The 17,394-nt window shown below is 46.1% G+C and overlaps 1 non-coding gene across 1 annotated transcript; it reads right to left on the minus strand.

The window, feature by feature from the left end:
- Window positions 1–2,182: 2,182 nt before the first annotated feature.
- On the minus strand, window positions 2,183–2,255 carry Trnak-cuu. Its single transcript has one exon. It is a non-coding gene; the product is annotated as a tRNA-Lys (tRNA).
- Between the last annotated feature and the right edge of the window lie 15,139 nt (window positions 2,256–17,394).

The following is a 17,394-nucleotide window of genomic DNA, read 5'->3' on the forward strand; positions in this document are numbered from 1 at the left end:
TTAAATAAGGTAAGTATTCGCACCGCCAAATATGGAGTTTGACTATGCTTTGCTCCATTATGTACACATTCGTCGTTTGGCTTTGATTTATCTTTTTTTACGGTAATGGGAATAATAATGCATTGCATGAATGTTTCGCTCTTTAAAATATGTGATTTAAAAGCCATAAATATCACTCATCCATTGAGTTATTTGCCATGCACATAATCGCCCTTAGGCTGATTTAAATATTATTTTTCTGCATCGATGCCTGTTCCTGTTGGAGTTTCCTAGAACTTTTAATTTATTTCGCAAAGTTGGAACGCTGAAACTTTCCGCTTATTCGAATGTCGGGATAATAAACACAACAAATCTGCAGTCCATGAGGAGCTGGATGGGGGTGCAAACAAACAATGCGCCGCAGGCATAACCGACAAAAAATGCTGAGTAAACCTTATTAAAAAGGGATAACGGCGTACGAGCAGCGCTAATGACAATGCTCATGGGTGTGGACTTGGTTGGGGTGTAGATGGATTGCAAACACACACGTCACTCAGCCGCGACATCCTTCCGGGAGCAACAAAAGGTCGGGTCGGCTGGGATCGGTCCTGGCCCTGGTCCTTGTCCTGGGCTTAGCGCTGTTAATGACCAAGGGCAACAAGCGGCATCGCCCTCAACCTCTTCCCAGACATGCCCCATCCTCCCAGGCTTTATAATATTACGTGTGTGCTCACGAGCAATTGAGGATGCAATGTCATACGTCAGCAGAAGGTGAGCCGAATCACCGCCACGACCGTGGACGTGAATACACAGCTCAACAAAGTTTGGCTCTGATTGAAAATCATTTTGCAATGTCATAAAGTAGAGCTTAATATCCATGACACAGGACAGAGGCGCACCATGCTGGAGAGTTAAAAAAACTGCTGCATAATGTTTATTTGCCCGAGCAAAAGAAATTTATGTGTTCAGCAGGGCCCATTCGGGACGACGTCTGCTTGGGGGTGGGGGTATTAAAAAACTTTTGCTCAAGAAATCAGCGTCGAAAGGGTTGGCGGCAGGACATTGGTCCCGGGTTTCCACTTGGGCAGCTGGCTGGCTGGCACCCTGCTGTGGATAAATCTGCGTAGCAAATGCAACTTAATTAAATTTCCAAATACTTTCTCTCCGCTCATGAGCTGGGATGCAAAATGCTTGCTGTTAATTACGAAATTGTAAAGCTCAAAGTTCAAATTGCAATTTGTATTCATTTGTAAGCCGCCAGAGCCATTAAATTTGTAAACCGCTGCCAGTGACGCCGACAGGCCCGCTGGCAAAATTATATATTAATGCGGGCGGGTGTCTGTCTGTCAGGGCGGACACCTTTGCGGACGCAGCCTCCTGCTTCTCCATATCCCCACCCCACAGCAGTCACCCACATAATTTAAATGCATTTCCTTTTGCGCATTAATTTCCTAAGCTTTTTGCATACGAAAATCCCTCACAAAACTGCGTTCGATGTAATCCCATGAGCTTTAAAGTCACGTGTGTGTTTGCCCCGCCCGGAGGCATGTCTGCTTGTGTGCGGCGCTGTTGCCACAATCCGACCATCATTTTTTGGGCAGGGGACAGTGCTACAGGAGGCGAGGCACGCTCAACAAAAGCATTGCCCGTCGCTGGATTTGTTTTTGTATTCGCATGTAATAAATGTATTTGTTTATCCCCCCTCTAATTTTCACTGCAAGCGAAAATGTATCAAATAAAAAGTAAAAAGAGTGGCACATAGAGTTGGGGGAAATTGGTATCCTGGTCTGGTACTTTTGTACGGCTTTTGTAAAGTTTTTGCTACATTAATTGTCCTGCAACTCGCTTTAGGGGAGCCACGACTGCACAGAGCTCCTATTTTCAGTGGGAACGCTCTGAATTTTTCGCATATGTCTGATGCATTGTGTGTCGCGAACAATGACTTTCTCTTGCCGCTGGATCAACAAAAAGTCTGTGCAACCAATTGAAAGCTTTCACAAACATGTGGAAATATAAATTTCATTTAAATTTTAATTTAAATCAAATCAGGAATCACCAAAAACGTCAAAAATATCTTTAAAATTTTTGAAATTATATAATTAAAAGTCTTTAAATTGATCAACTAGCAAAAAATGTTTTGTCAATTAATTTGAAGAACAAAAAATATAAAAAACGATAGAAAAAAAAACAAAAAGTTTGTTTTCGCCCAACGTGGGGCTCGAACCCACGACCCTGAGATTAAGAGTCTCATGCTCTACCGACTGAGCTAGCCGGGCTGTTGCATGCCGAATGGCGAATGCCAATAAAGAGCTCAGCTACACATTTTGTATTTGTTGCTCTTTCTGTTCCAATTGTATATTTTAAGACCTTATTGAGGGATTTAAGAGTAAGTTGGTATTACATGTGGGGACTCGTAATTGCTTCTTATCACAGACATATTTTTGTTAATAAAACATTTTGATGTATTTATGTAAAAATGTATGTTTGTACATGTTTGGTTTTATTCTTTGATTTGCAAATATTCAGCTTATTGTCTTAGCTTCTTGCTTTGACCAATATCTAAACTTTTATTGTAAATCTAACTAGAATACAATTATGTATCTGTATTTCCAGATTCCTCTTTTGTATTTTGTATTTCCCCATTCCACCAATACTTGCAAACTCATTCACACAAAGCAATTCTATTCGAAATGAACTGGTTTCATTCATCAGCACATCACAAGCTGGACAGCCATGTCAGAAATATCATTACAATTCTGTTCCGTTTCTCAGGCTCCTCACACTCACACACAGAACCATGTATCATGGGGGGGAAACATCATGCGTGGAAAATAGTTATTCATAATCATTTGTTACGCTTAATTGTTGTCTTTGCGGTTTACCTCTCGGCTGCTTTGTGTGCTGACCGCAAATTGTTTTTAAATTCATTTCTCAGACCCGACCCAGACATTGGGGCGGCGGCAAACACAAAAGCCGAATGGGTAGTCAAAAGTCTGAGAATTTTTGATTATTGTCATTATTGGGGCAGCAGTAGAGCTAAAATCGTTTAGCGAGCTGTTTGCTGCCGAAATGTTTCCCACCAGGGCCGTGAAAAGTGCGCCCCAGCTCACATTCCGACTCGAGTCCCATTCCGCCTTGCATTCATTCTTTTATGATTATTTGCTGTTTATTTTTGTTGAAATTTAAATCCGCACGCGTTCGACTATGGATGGTCTCGGTCTTGGCCTGGGTCGCGCTCTGCTTTATTATCCTTTTGCCGACACTTTTTTATGAGTTAAGCCAGACGCGGCTTATCTATGTGACAATGCGGTAGGCACCACCAGCAAGAGCCATCGAAATGATTAAGGAGTGTGTGGCAGCAACAGCGGCAGCCTTTATTGCCAGGCCTAGCCGACCGACAGCCCACCAAACAACCGGCAGTCTGCTGCCTTCATTCATAAATAAATTAAATAAAAATATTTTTTCAAGCCGCAAGCCATGCAACAATAACAAATAAACGACGCGCGGAGCGAGAGGATAAAGAACGCAACCAACGGCAAGAAATCTGCATAATGAAGCGTAATACGCAAATGGTGTGGAGTTCTGATTGGGCTCGACTCGGGCTTCGCTTTCGGGCCTCTTATTGAGGAAGGCTGGGTTGCCGTGGCAGCGGAGTGAGTATGTAAACGTCCTGACTGAGGATATGAGTGCAGAGTTGAATGAGGCTGATGTGCGTTTTATTCATCCCAGAACCTCAATCAGGGCCTGAAAGGTAAAATCCATAATTGCTCGGGCCAAAAGGAACTGCGAACTCCAGAGATATGATTAATAATGAAGACAAAGAGGGAAAAGTAAGGCAGATTATGTACTCCCAAAATGTGGGAGGGGATTCCTGTCCCTTTTATTCTGTTTCGCTTTTTTATTAACTTTAAGATCGTTCCAATCAATTACGTGGCCCCATCGAATACAGTCGTTACAGTAAACAAACTGTATAATTCTTTTTATAGATCCGCAACAAGCGCATATTTCAGTAATGGGATGGAGATCCTCCCCCAAATTCGCTTCCTTAGACCCCATGAAGTTCCCCTTGAAGTTATTAAAAGATTTGTGGCACTCAGTTCAGCGGTCAATGGGCAGCATCCCCATATGAATGAATCGAAAAGTTCCCCACTTCCGAATCCATTTTCCCGATATTGGGGCGGGCATTGCCGGATTCGGCACGCCTCTTTGGCAGCATTTTGTTTGGGCGTGTTAAAAGTTAAAATAAATCAAACAGCCATAAATTTGCCGCTTTCGGCAGTATGTGTGGAGGGGAATTCGATACGTTCATCAAATGTAAAAGGGTTCAGGCGATGCGTTTGCTATCTATCAATAAATGTCTCTATATGCGGGCGCAAAGCCCGCTCCCCCCCACACAGACATATATTTTATCGTCGAGAGGACAGCAGCAGGACCCATAGCAGACGACGATACGCATCCCTTGCCCGTCTCCGTCTGGCTACCCCCCACATCCGATTGGCACACTTGTCGGGCATAGAAAATCACCCAAAGTGGAGCTTATGAAAAATATGGCGCAAAGGGGTTAAATGACGTATGCATTGCTGCCATTTCTCTTCTCTTGCCGAAGAGCTGCTGCCTGCTGGCTGCTGGTCGCTGCCTGCTGGCTCTTCATTTGCCTGCCGATGTCTTAGTTACCCAAACCGGAAGCTGCAAATTTATCATAGCCCCAACAGGCTGTCTGTGGGTAGTTGTGCTGTTTGCTGTTTGCTTTTTATGAGTGGCCAAAAGGACACACACAGAAAAAATGTGATCAATCGCGCCTGCAGCAGAGGTAGCAGATGATTGAGAATAAATGTACAGCCATTTGCAGTTTTAGGTATGGGAAATTGTGACCTGCCCCCAAAGTGGAATGAAATGATGACTGAGAAATGGAGAGGAAACTAAGCTGGAAAGCTGGAGCTTGTCTGCCCTATAACTATACATAGTTTGTTCTGATTAATGCCAGCAATTTCATTTAAATTATACATAAGCAAAGAGGCTGAGTAAATGGGAAAACGCCCTGTGCAAGGGGTGGTCGAGCATCCCCAGGAGAGGCCACTCCAATAAAATGTATTGTACGATTGTCTGATTAACAGAGGCCACCGCAAAACAATTTAATACTAAAACCCAAACCACATGCCCCGGCACGCGCTCCCAGCTCTACTCTTTTTCTCCGTTCCCAGACGTCCCCAGAAAGGGAGTTGGCGAGCGACGCACCAACCAGCCACATGCCCCTCAAAAATGCACAAAATCTGCAACAAACTGTTGAGAACACGCGCTATCCGACAGATCGCTCTGGGGTTAGGGGTAGATACAGTGTCAAGGGTATAGAATTACAATTTTTGGAACCAAAAACCCAGAGCCGTCTGCGTGATTCGCCCTTTTTGACAAATCGCCAGCTCGAGTCGAGTTACCACAATCAAAGATTTCGATTCGGGCTCCGATCCATAGATTAGCATTGTGCCAGGGCGCTGCCCTCAAATTTGTGCATTTCTATTGCCAGGTGAGAGCCCAGTCAAGCCAAAAACCTCAATAGCAATAAAGGAGCGGCATAAATCTAACCGGAAAACAATGCGGGGAGAAAGGATAATTTCGAAAAACCATTAATGTCCCCGCGCACATTAACATTCTGTTGTGACAGGCGGCAGGCAAATGAGCCACACAGGACACATGGCTGGAAGTGGTTGGGCTGCCAGAAAGTACAGGAAACGCAAGCTGCAGTCAAAGGACTGCACTCCACTCCATTCCACCCCACTCCCTGCACTTTCCGTGCCGCTTCGTCTTGTTGGGTGGCTGTCATTTCCATGGATTGAAAGTCATAGATCGATTTCGAATTCCGGGAAATCGCTGACGATGTCCTGCCTGCATAAATCATTCACTGACAACTGTGAGCCTCGAAAAGGGGTTTGTTATAGCTACATTCCAATGCAATGACTGCCGTATGCTGGAGTGTGTGCCAAGTGGTTGTCCGGAGCTTCTTAGTGCCTCCATTGCACCCTTGAAAATGCCACTAAAAACTCTGCGCATTTCTCTGTTCTGTAAGTTTTTCCATATTTAATTGGCTGACAAGAGCTTAGCAAACATAGACAAAACGTCTAATCAAATCAGAGCACCGGGACCAGCATCGGTTAGAACTTAATCGCTTGATAGGCTTACGCCTGCGGCTCCACGACATCAAAGACATTTCCGTTTCCCCAGTTAATAAATGGCCAGCGAGCAAACGGAATTGTTATTTATGGCATTATGCCAATAAGACGCAAGGCTAATTTAGTAGCCGCGTGCCCCAAAAAAAAACCCACGAAATGCTCTCTTCATAGAGACACAGATATGGGTTTGTGCAAATGCGTTTCATTTTTAATCCAATTTGCATATAAAACGACACAAAGCCCGCTAAATGCAACCCTTAATAAGTCACCAAGGGACTCTTTGCGAGCACTTGAAAATATTGTGTAAATCCCGTCGCAACCCACCACCGCACCGCACCGCCGCTGTTCCACCACTTTACAATTGTCAAGGTTGGGTTTTTATTTCATTTCTCTGCCTGCTCCCTGCGCCCTGCACCCTGCACCCTGCTCCTGCTGCCTCCGCCCCTTCATTGTCAACTATAAATATTTCAAAGTTTCTGGTTACCATGGCCCATTGGTTCGCCATCCACCCCATAAAAGCAGCCCAGAGCTCTCCGTGCTTCCAAAATTTTTAAGTATTGTCAATATTAGTAAATATTAAAAAGTGCACAGGGGTAAGGAAATTACTCCTGGGGGTTGTTGCTCCCCCCTTTCGTCCGCAACGGAATTGTAAATTTCTGTAAGCCGCAAGTATTACAGGCCCCGGACATTACCCTTCTTCGAGCACAGTGACTGCCAATTTTTCACTTTCCTATGCCATTTTTGTGTAATTTTTTATTAAAGACATTAGTCAAATAAGTGCGTACACCAGGAGGGGGGGAGGACGGTGATCTGGTTCTCACATGACGCCGCCAGGCATTAATCTGAAATGGCAAACGCCCTCGCCAGGGCAACCAGAGCTGCTGCCACACCGACCCAACCGACCGGCCGGCCGACCCACCCACCCACAGAGCGACCCACCGTGCCATTCATTTTGAGCGACCCACCGTGTGCGTCATTTGTTACATTTATTACATATTTTACTTTTTTTTCTTTCTTTATTCGACGCTGTTTTCGATCTAAACGGATTTGGTTACCCAGCGCCCACACCCACACCTCGCCCTTGGCCTCGGAGAAAATTAAACTTTTCGCTTCGCTTTTGTGCCGAGTGGAAAAACATTTGATGCACTTATGACGCCGCCCGTTCAGCCACCCTCCACGAAACCACCACTAACCTCCCCCAGCCCAGAGTTTGTGTTTGGCATTGACTTCCGCCAGCTCGGACCGAGCCCAGTTTTTATTGGCTTCATTTTTAGTTACTCAGCTGTTTCAGTTTTTTCCTTTTGTCAGGCTTGCTGCTGCTACTACTTTTATTTTCTGTTTTTGATGAGCAGAAGGGTGCTTTGTTGCAACAGCAAAAATGTTGCAGGGGTTAATGTTCAGGTTCCGCTGCCCTGCCACCCGCTTTGGGTGTATGTGGTGTATCTGGTTCTGTTATTGTTGTCACGATTTCCGCATATTTCATAAATTCGGGCAGATTGCTAATTTGTGCTCTAAATTTGTGCAAATGCGGAAATATTTGGTTAGGGCTTTTTGGCTTGGGGGACTCTCGCTCGCTGCCATTATTGAATTTATTGGTTTGCTATTTATCAAATTGGATTTCGCAAATGGGATTTTTGGCAATGGGTTGAGCTGCCGCCAGAGCTTGTGGTTTTAAAAGATTGAAAGTTGTGCAAACAGCAGCAGCAGCAGCAGAAATTGAAATTATTTGACAGCTGCGGATAGTCAGAGGAGTTTAATTCGATTTATGATGATACGCTGACACCAGCCATGGGAAGCTTCAATTCTGTTGACTATTGACCCAATTGACAGAAGCAATCAACTCACTCTTGATAGCTCTGTGTCAGACAGACAGACAGACAGTCGCCTAAGAGCTGCCTTCAAGTGTGACTTTATCCTCGATTGTGGGGCACTCGGGCACACAGCGTGTGATTAGCTCAATTTAACAGTTGCACGTATCATGTTTATTGGTTCTCTGCTTCGAGTATTCCGAAAAAATAATGACATAAACTATAGCTATAATGTATGTATACATAAATCAACAAATTCCCTGTCCCTTTTGTGTGTTTACCTTCGACTCTGGACTACCAGTTGGACTATTAAACTAATTTCCAGTTGTCATTGACGAGCACGCACACGGCAATTCCTGCTCTTCGACTACGAGTGCGTCTCGCAGCAGTCCACTTACAGTTCTCAGTTCCATTCAGAGAACTGCACGCACAGCCCAAGCCCAAGCTCTGGCGCTCTGTAAACTTCCATTTGCCCTGCAGCCACAAACTAAACCTGCAGTCGGATATGTCTCTCCCTCTCGCTAGCACTACAGAGCTCTGCATCCGGCTTCCTCCATGCAAATGAATCCCTGACTCTACTGCCTGCCTGCAGGATGTGTCAGGTAACTTTGACTGACTCACTGGCAGCAGTTGCTCTATGCCCCAGCCCTGCCCTGCCTCGTAGGCATTTTTGCCCAGATTCCATATTTACTGTCAATGTTAATTGCTCAGAATTGCACTAAAGTGTTGACTTTTGTGCCGCACAGGAAACTGCCATCGCATGCAAGTGCTGAATTCTGAATGCTGATTGCTAAATCCGAAAGTTCATGAACCCATGTGTTGGCTCTCTGCTCCCTGCTCTGTGCTGCTCTCCTTTCGAATTGTCTGACTATGCAGTTTGAGGGCAGCACACAGAGTTTTGTGTCTTGTTGCCATAGAGAGAATTTTAAAAATGAAATTAATTTTCCGAATGCCAGCCTAAGTGCCCTAATCCCTTTACTTAAACATTCTTCCATTTCCATTTTCCCACTTTTTGTAAGATCTTTTTGAGGAGCTGCCTTTGGGCAGGATGCTCTAGGCATTTGCTCGACAATTTCTCAGTTACTTTCCGGGAAATCATTTGCTACTTAAGGCGGCACACACATGTCGGCTTAAGCATCCTCTTGGAATACGCCCAACCAGGGACATGTGGCGCACATTTCATCCTCGAGTTCTCATTTTCATTGTCCTGTCAAATGTCGCCTTAGTCTCTCTCTCTCTCTCTCTCGTCTTACACGCTGTGTTAATTATACTAATTGCACTAAATCACTTGAAGAATTCAAAGAGTGGGTCGTAGTAAAAAATGGTTACAGAAATTAGGGCGTAGCACAAGGTTCCTTATGAGGCCAACAAATGTCAGCGCAGAGGCTGTGAGAAAATATTCTTGGAGCTGCTCTGCTGTAATTCTAGTCAGGCTCAGGCTCAGGCTCAGGTCTCCTCGCATGTGGTACATTGGAATAAATTACAGAATCTACATACGCATCTGGTTAATAATATGGAAAACAGAACCTGGCTATGGGCTCCAGGTTGGTTTCATATTCAGAGTAATGGAAAACTCATTATTATACCATATGAAGCATCATGCTTTATAAACCCATGTTTGTCCAAGACATAACTCGTTAGGGGGAGGACATTCAACAATGGATCGAGGAGCATTGAAGAGATTCCAAGCGTATTGCATCCCTTTTGGTGCATCATCGATGCCCGTTCTCAACCCTTTGATGCATTCTGTATGCATATGCATCAACCCCTGTTGGACGCTGCAGGAATAGTCGCTGCAACCTGTTCCCCGTTCCCTCACCAGTGCTGCACTTTCGCAGAATTTATACCAATTTGTGCGAGAGAGCTATAACAATAACCCACATCAATACGACGGCACGTAGATGGCACGCACGTGGTAAAGGACATGGCCGAGACAGGACCCCCTGCCAGCTGACTGCTGCCAGCGACAAACAAGGTGAGTAGTGGGCCTCGCAGCGGCAGCGGGGAGTGCAATCAGCAAAGATGTACAAATTCCCATCCCCAACTACAGTGGGTGCAACCCCAGCACCGCAGTGCCACCACCACCCCCACCCACACATTCTGTAAGCCGTTGCACGCGTGTCCACGCCACACGCGCGCGGCATCTTTGAGAGCTGTGTGTGCGAGTGGGTCTGTGTTCCCTTTCTAGCTCTGCCACCACGCCCCACCCCCCACAGTTCCACTCATTATATTTGTGCACTGACTTTGCCCATGCCCAAAAACTGGAGTCGTCTTTCCTATTTGCACAAGTGTTGCGTTCCGCTCCGATCCGGGCGCTTTGAACAACAATAAAAGAGATTAATAGGACATGCGGGGAGGCACTGCACAGCACTGCGGAAGGGGGAAGGGGGTAAGCTGCCAAGCCACATACAATAATTGGTGCCTAAAAGGCCTGCATGTTTGTCTGGCCAATGGGCGGAGTTGATGGCCAGAGCAGTAGCATACAAAGGACCTCAACGGCAGTCCGGGCACAATGATCGATCTGCAAAATATTTCAATTTAATGAATTGCCAGTGCCGGTAGACAAAGGGTTGAGAAGAGGATGGCCAGTCACAGTGGTTGAAAATGATGGGAAAAGGTAGCTCCAGTTTGGGTAGACTTTTCTTGAAATATTTTACAGCAAAAACCAATCCATAGACCCATCAGAAAAAATGTCTTCAGGTTTATGTTCTGTTTAGTAATGAATAAATATAGAATTTCGCATCACTGTCGTAGCTGGACTGTTCGCATTAACTGTAACTTTAACGCGCTTAACGCTATTAATGAGCAAATATGCAGCTCAAGTACATAAGAGCCTCAAGGATATGCCTGCCAGGATATCGAATGATGAGCAGAGATGATGAGAATGGCATGTGAAAGCCATGGATTCTGAGAATGATTCTGACGATGATGACTTTGGTGGTTGCTGCGGCATGTCAATCAAATCGTTTCGGGCAAAAGGGGTTACCGAAAGGGAAAGCCAAGACGACGCCCCAAGTGCCACTCGTCATTGGGCTGATAAGAAGCAGACACAGCGCCCCATGCCGAACTCCCACTACCCGAAACCTTCTCTTTCTTCGCGCGTTTCATACGCCCTTACTTGTCAGTTATGACAGTTAAATATAGACGCTCGAGTGGCTGCACGAAATTTTCCCTTTTTACCTTGGCAAACGCATTTTTAATTTCACTTTTTGCGCTCGTTTTCCACTTTCCACTTTCCACCACTTTGCACATAATTTAGTCATTTCATTTCGTCCCACTCCATTCACAACACCGCCCCGCCCTGCCCTGCCACATCTCCCCTCTCTATCCCACACTATGCACGATCTGTCAAATGTCAAATGCATGTCAAAGGCAACATGTCAGAGCCATTTCCAACGCTTTTCTCTCTTTTATATTTTGTTGAGCTGCGCTCTCCTTTCCTTTTTCCCATTTCCATAGTTGGGCCCAGGCGTTAAATGTATTGGACAGCAGCGTCTGTTCCGTCTGGGACTCCAGAGTCCCGTCGCTGCCACTTTGTCTGGGTTCCGCTGCTGTTGCTCTGTGCTCTGTGCCTGTGCCTGACTCTAGTTCCCGCTGCTCCCACTCCAGATTCGTATTCCCGATTCTGGTTTTTGGCCATCCCGGGGTGGTTGATTGTCATTTTTTGCGTTGCGGCAATTTGCGGCTTTTGATTAAAAAATACACACCAAAAATCCACCAAGGGAATAATGCGACTCTTGTTGCTGTTGTTCTCACAAATGGCTTTTGCATTTTTGGGTTTCTTTTTTGGTTGTCATTTTTGTCCTAGCCTCTATGCAGCCTGAATGTTGGCGTAGTTTAATTTGCTCAAAGTGCTGGCCAGATGGCTAGGGAATATTGCAGTCCACGATGGCAGACGTCGCTTGGCATTTCGAATTTTCAGAAGAGTCTAATAAATCGATGTGCTAAACCTGCCGTCATTTAAGAAGCCCAAAAGCGACCTGTGGATATCTATGTTCTGCCTCTGGTTTACCCTCTCCTCTTGTCCAATCTCTGCCTGTAGAACTCATAATCTATTCAATTTCCCCACTCATAAACTTGATGTTCTGTGAGCATGTGATCATATTTTACATGCCATTTGCTTTCATTGACACACCAAGGCCTGTGTGTCGGCACAGCTGTTACGATTTTCGAGATATTTTGAGGGCTTGTCAGTGCTCTAATTGCTCCTACCACAGAGCATCCACAACATTAATCACGGAGAACTCACTCGGCTCGACGCAAATGCTGCAGAAAAAATTGGAAATTGGAAATTGGAAATCACAGTCATTTGCTAAGCGACCAGCTCCAACTCCAGGTCCTTCTAGCAACCCCGTCCGGCAGGGCATTTGAGTTATTGTCATGGGCCTGGCCTGTGCCTGGGCAACTTGGATGCATTCGAGTGTGACGTGAACTTTTTGCGCCCCGGCCTTTTAGTGACGGCAGCGGGAAATGGATAGTGGGAGTGGATTGAGAATTGTGATTGGGGGAAAGGGACAGGGAAAGGAAGAGGGAAAGAAAAGTTGTCGCGTGCACGGCCGGAACTGACACAGGAAGCGCCGTACATCAGGCGAACGCGTTGACAATGCAATTGCGGCCGGAGCGAGGGGGAAGCGACTCCAGACTCGGGGCCAGGACATACGCAGCTGACTCTGGGGCAGGCACAGTCACTGCCGCATTATTAGCTGTCAGTAAGAGCGGCATTGTCGCGTCTCAACACTCGTTCTGCCTTTCCGAGGCCTCTCCTCCGCCTCTCTGCCTCTGCAACATTTTAACATAATTGGCATTTATGGCATAAAGTCCGCACTGGCAGTGCACCCTCCTCCAATCACTTTTTACTACTCGCTAACCAATTTTTGTATCTGCAACTTTGCGCTTGAATGCATGCAACAACTTCGCTTGGTACTCAATCTCAAAGCATACCCCAATGGCAGTCCCTTACCAATCCATTTCGACCAATTGCCCAGCCCTCCCACTAGTGGAGTTGGCTTTCCCTTTGCGTGGCTGCACTCTTCAAGTCAATTGCGACGCTGGAAAATTCATAATAAAAGCAACAGACGGATGGTCAGGACTTGCAGTTACCCTGTTGGATCGATTTATATACATGGAAAGTGCTGTAAAAATCTACAAATACTTATGCCAGGGTATCCATCGTGCACTCCGTTTGCCTCTTTCCTTTTGGCGCACAAAATGGCTTGGAAAATATTTTTCAATCACTTTAATTGTAGACAGATCCACGGGGGCCAGACATCAAATTGCATTGGTATATTCCACATATAAAATATACACACACACACACACACGCACACATATGCGCATGTTTTTTCGGGGTGTATTGGTTGGCTCTGCTCCCGCCTGCTCCGCGTACTTTTCTTTTTCCATAAACAAACTCTGGCAAGAGCAATGCAAATTTAATGTTGTCAAGCTGTCGTATCATACTGAAATATGCCCCACAACCACCACACCAGACAGCAGACAGCAGACAGTACAAAAGGCGGAGTCGCATGTAGTCACACATGTCCACCCAGACCCAAGACGAAACAAGAGCAGCGACTGTGCGCTTCCTCCACACGATATGCACACTTGTGTAGCTTACTTATAGCTTACTCCAAGATAATGCCGCCAGGCACCAAGAAAAAGGGTACAAATTTCCTGTACTTCCGTTGCCCGTCACTTTCTTCTGCAGCTGAGTGGTGTGGGGTTGTCACTTGAGCGATGGGGGGTTGGGTGTTGCATGTGGTACGTGGTTATTATCGCCTGCAATGTCGCCCCCATTGCAGTGCCCAGGCGCCGCTTGCATAACTGCCGGGCATTTGTAATAAAACTCGAGCGCATAATTGTTTGCCATATTTCTGAAACCCGAAATGGCGAAGGGGGGAAACCCTGAGAACACAAACCTGAACCCGAACCCAAATCCAACCCCGACCCCGACCCACAGCACAGACCCTTTCCCAGCCATTGCATACTTTTGGGGGTGTGCGGCAACGCCAATTTATGAGCAGGGGAATTTTTAAGTAGTATGTGTGTTGCTTTTGGGGGGCCTTGACTGGGGATGGAGCTGGAGCTGGCACGTGAGTGTAGGTAGGTGATTCCTGAGCTGATTGCTTTCGCATTTTTGATGAGACTGCGTTCCCGCTAGAGATATGGATATCACACCCAAACTATGCCAAGGGGAACGGCAGCCAGATCCCCCCAGAGTGCGTCCATTCGCTCTTATTGGATGGACCCGTGTGTATGTGTAAAAGTAAACCAATTTTGTAGCAATTTCATTATGGAAATGTTTGTGAGATTGAACACAAGATGGTTCGGAATCGTATCGAAAATATTAGTGATAAAAAAAGGTTTATGTAAAGAAGGACTGTGCAGTGTTAGCTCCAGTATTCCCTTGCTATTTCTGCATGCAACTAACAAATATGAGACCTGCACTTCCCTGCCAAAGCCTAAGCCAATCTATGACGTTACGCATACGCCATATAAGCCGCAAAATGTACGCCAACGCTCCCAGTGATAAGTGAGATGGCAACAAGTACAACAAGTGCCAAAGTACTCCAAGCTACCTTTGCTATTCATTACACTCCCATCGCCTTCGTCGTCGCGGTCTTTCTGCACAAAAGGCGTCGCCGGGTCTACGCCCAACCACATTTCGTGCCACACCCACACCCACGCCCACGCCCGCGACACTTTCGCGCGCCTTTGTCAGTCGGCAGCTGACAGACAGGCGGCGTCTCCTCTTGGTGCTGAAAGCTGCTTTATATGCACACGGCGTATTCATCAAAGTGGTTTTTATATTACGTGATATTTTTCTGGTGCCTTTTTCGCATCTTTTCTTTATTTTTTACTCTCGCCAAACAACAAGATTTGCCTGACATTATTTTATACTTTTTCCCCGCTATATACCCAGCTTTTTTGTATCTTTTATTTTGCGCAAACTTTTTTGTTTTCGTGGGCGTGGCTGGGCCAATGAATTCATAAATATTCAAAACACATTGAAAATTCCTTCTTTCAGCGCGGCATAATTAGGTTTTAATCATCATCAGTGGATCCCCTATAGCTAATGAGCTTCTCTTTATGGGAGCCCGGGAGCCCGGGAACCCGTCAATCAGGCAAATAAAATTGCGCCAAGACGGAGGCCGATCAATTGTGACAAATGAGGGTGTGCCAGAATGAAATCGTAAGCCTGACAAGAAAGCTGAAACTGCCACTTGGAGATTGGGTAATAAAATGTTCTGCAGCTGGATGCCTCGCAGCATCCACCAGCCATTTCATCGACTGTTCGCCAAGGCTTATCATCCGGGTCGTGTGTCAGCAGCCGCCAAAGGTTGGTTGCACACTCGCATCCGTTCTGGAACCGAATGGAGTTCCGTTCTGCAATGTATCAATCTTCATATTGACTTTCATTTCGGTAGCAGCTTTGAGGTCGTCGCATCCAACCCAAGCGCTGACACCTGCAGTGGCGTTTTTGATCCTGGGGACATCGGAGCCGCCATCCTGCGGTTCTTTGATTGAAATTTGAGATTGCAATTGCTCCGACGGTGACTGCCGTAGGTGCCTCACAGTGTTGCTCCTCTGGCTGCACCTCAGGCTGTCCGGGTATTTGCATCTCGACGGCGGAAATTTGACTTCACCACGAGATAGGACCAGACGATTTAATGCCCCCCCAAAACGCTCGACTCATGTGGTTGGCAGGCAGCCTTCCGCAATCGCTTTCGATGGAACATAGTGTGGTCCACGAACCGTTTGAATTGGGTCTGTCCAGAGGGCAGCCCTCTGCTGTAAGGTGCCAAAAAGCTTTGGGGTCCTCAAGAAATTAGTTTCTGATTGGAACATCAACACATCGCGAGGCTGCGTCCCGCAGGTACCCACCGAAAACCAAAACGAATGGCAGAGTCCACGGCATAAACTGCATCGAAATGGATTGAGATGTCGCACATCAATAAATTTATGCCATGTGGAATATTCCCCCCAGTCTGTAATGTGTGGCACTCTGCCAGACTGTGGCCACCCATGGCCAGCCCGTGCTCTGTCGCTGTTTGGTTCATTATCCCCGTGCCATGCACTTTGTAAATTAATAACTCACGCAAGTAAATTAATTTAAAATCATATTTATAGCATTTTAGTTAATTAAATGCGCAAAAATGTGCCCCTCCCGCCACCCATCCATATAGTTTTTCCCTCATCGTTTTGTTGGCTAGGTGAAAGTGTCAACTGCACGAGTGTGTGGTTACTCCTTCTGTGCTTCTTGTTGTTGCCATTGCTGTTGTGTCTGTGGCACACACACTCACACAGAGATACTCGCAGTGGCAGCCGCCTGCTTGCCGCGACATTTATGAACTTTATGAAGTCTGCTCCATAAATCATCTCTTCCATGCTAGCATTTTGCTTAGGCGAATTTAATGAAAAAATGGATATGACAAGGCCCCAAACGAAGCATTCTCGAAGCACGAATGCTCTATACAAGCAGAATATTAATACTCAAATGGGGGAAAAGCAAGTGACAAATGGATTGGAAGATAACTTAAAGCAAGAACCAATGCAAATAATTATTGTAAATGATCATCTACCGAGGTGTGCATTGGTTCGGGTTGTTCCCCATTTATTTGGCAGTGTGTTGGCACAGGGCCGGGGTCTGCTGTTGTCTGCACGCAAAGCGAAAGATGAAATCATGCGGTCTGCAGAGTGCTTCCAAAGGTGGAACAGGGATTTGGCCCTGAGTGGTAGGTAGATAGGTGGATGGCTGAGAGTGTGAGGTGTTGCAGCATGTGTGCCACATTGCCACATGGCGCATTGCCGTATCCACGACGACTGTTTGTTTATAGCTGCTGGTGTGTTTTGCCTTTTCGGCTATTTATATTATTTTTTGAGATTTTTCTCGCTGCTTGCTGGCAAGTTGGTTTATTATTTTGCGCTTATTTCTAATTTTTCGCCCATCAACCTGGTTCTCTCTCTCTTATTTATTCCTGCTGAGATTTATGCCCAATATCAGTGCTGCAAGTTAATGTGGCGCGTTATGGCGCCACAAAGTTACAGTTTCGTTTCGCCCCGGAGATTATGCAAAGTTATGCGTACCCCCCAGCCAATCTCCCACCCCGCCGCACCACGGTCACGTCAATAAACTGCAGAGAGAGGAGCCGGCACATGCATATAAAACAATTTGCCTACAAAGGAGCCAACACCGCTCCAGCGCTGCCTCATTTCGGAGCCAGCAATTTAAAATTGTTTATAAAACAGGGCCCACATACACATGAGCATAAAACTTGCATGAAAAGATGCTGGGACTGGGGCTGATGCGAGGCTGAGAGTGGTGGCCACAATAGCTCCCAGAGGTCGGCATTAAATTCTGCTGCTGGCCTATATAAGCCCGGCCAGGGTTGGGCCCGGGCCCTAACTACACCATGGGGACAGCAATTGATGATAGTCTGAGGCCA

The sequence above is a fragment of the Drosophila subobscura genome, chromosome E (genome assembly GCF_008121235.1).
Source record: "Drosophila subobscura isolate 14011-0131.10 chromosome E, UCBerk_Dsub_1.0, whole genome shotgun sequence".
In the NCBI taxonomy this organism is placed as follows: domain Eukaryota; kingdom Metazoa; phylum Arthropoda; class Insecta; order Diptera; family Drosophilidae; genus Drosophila; species Drosophila subobscura.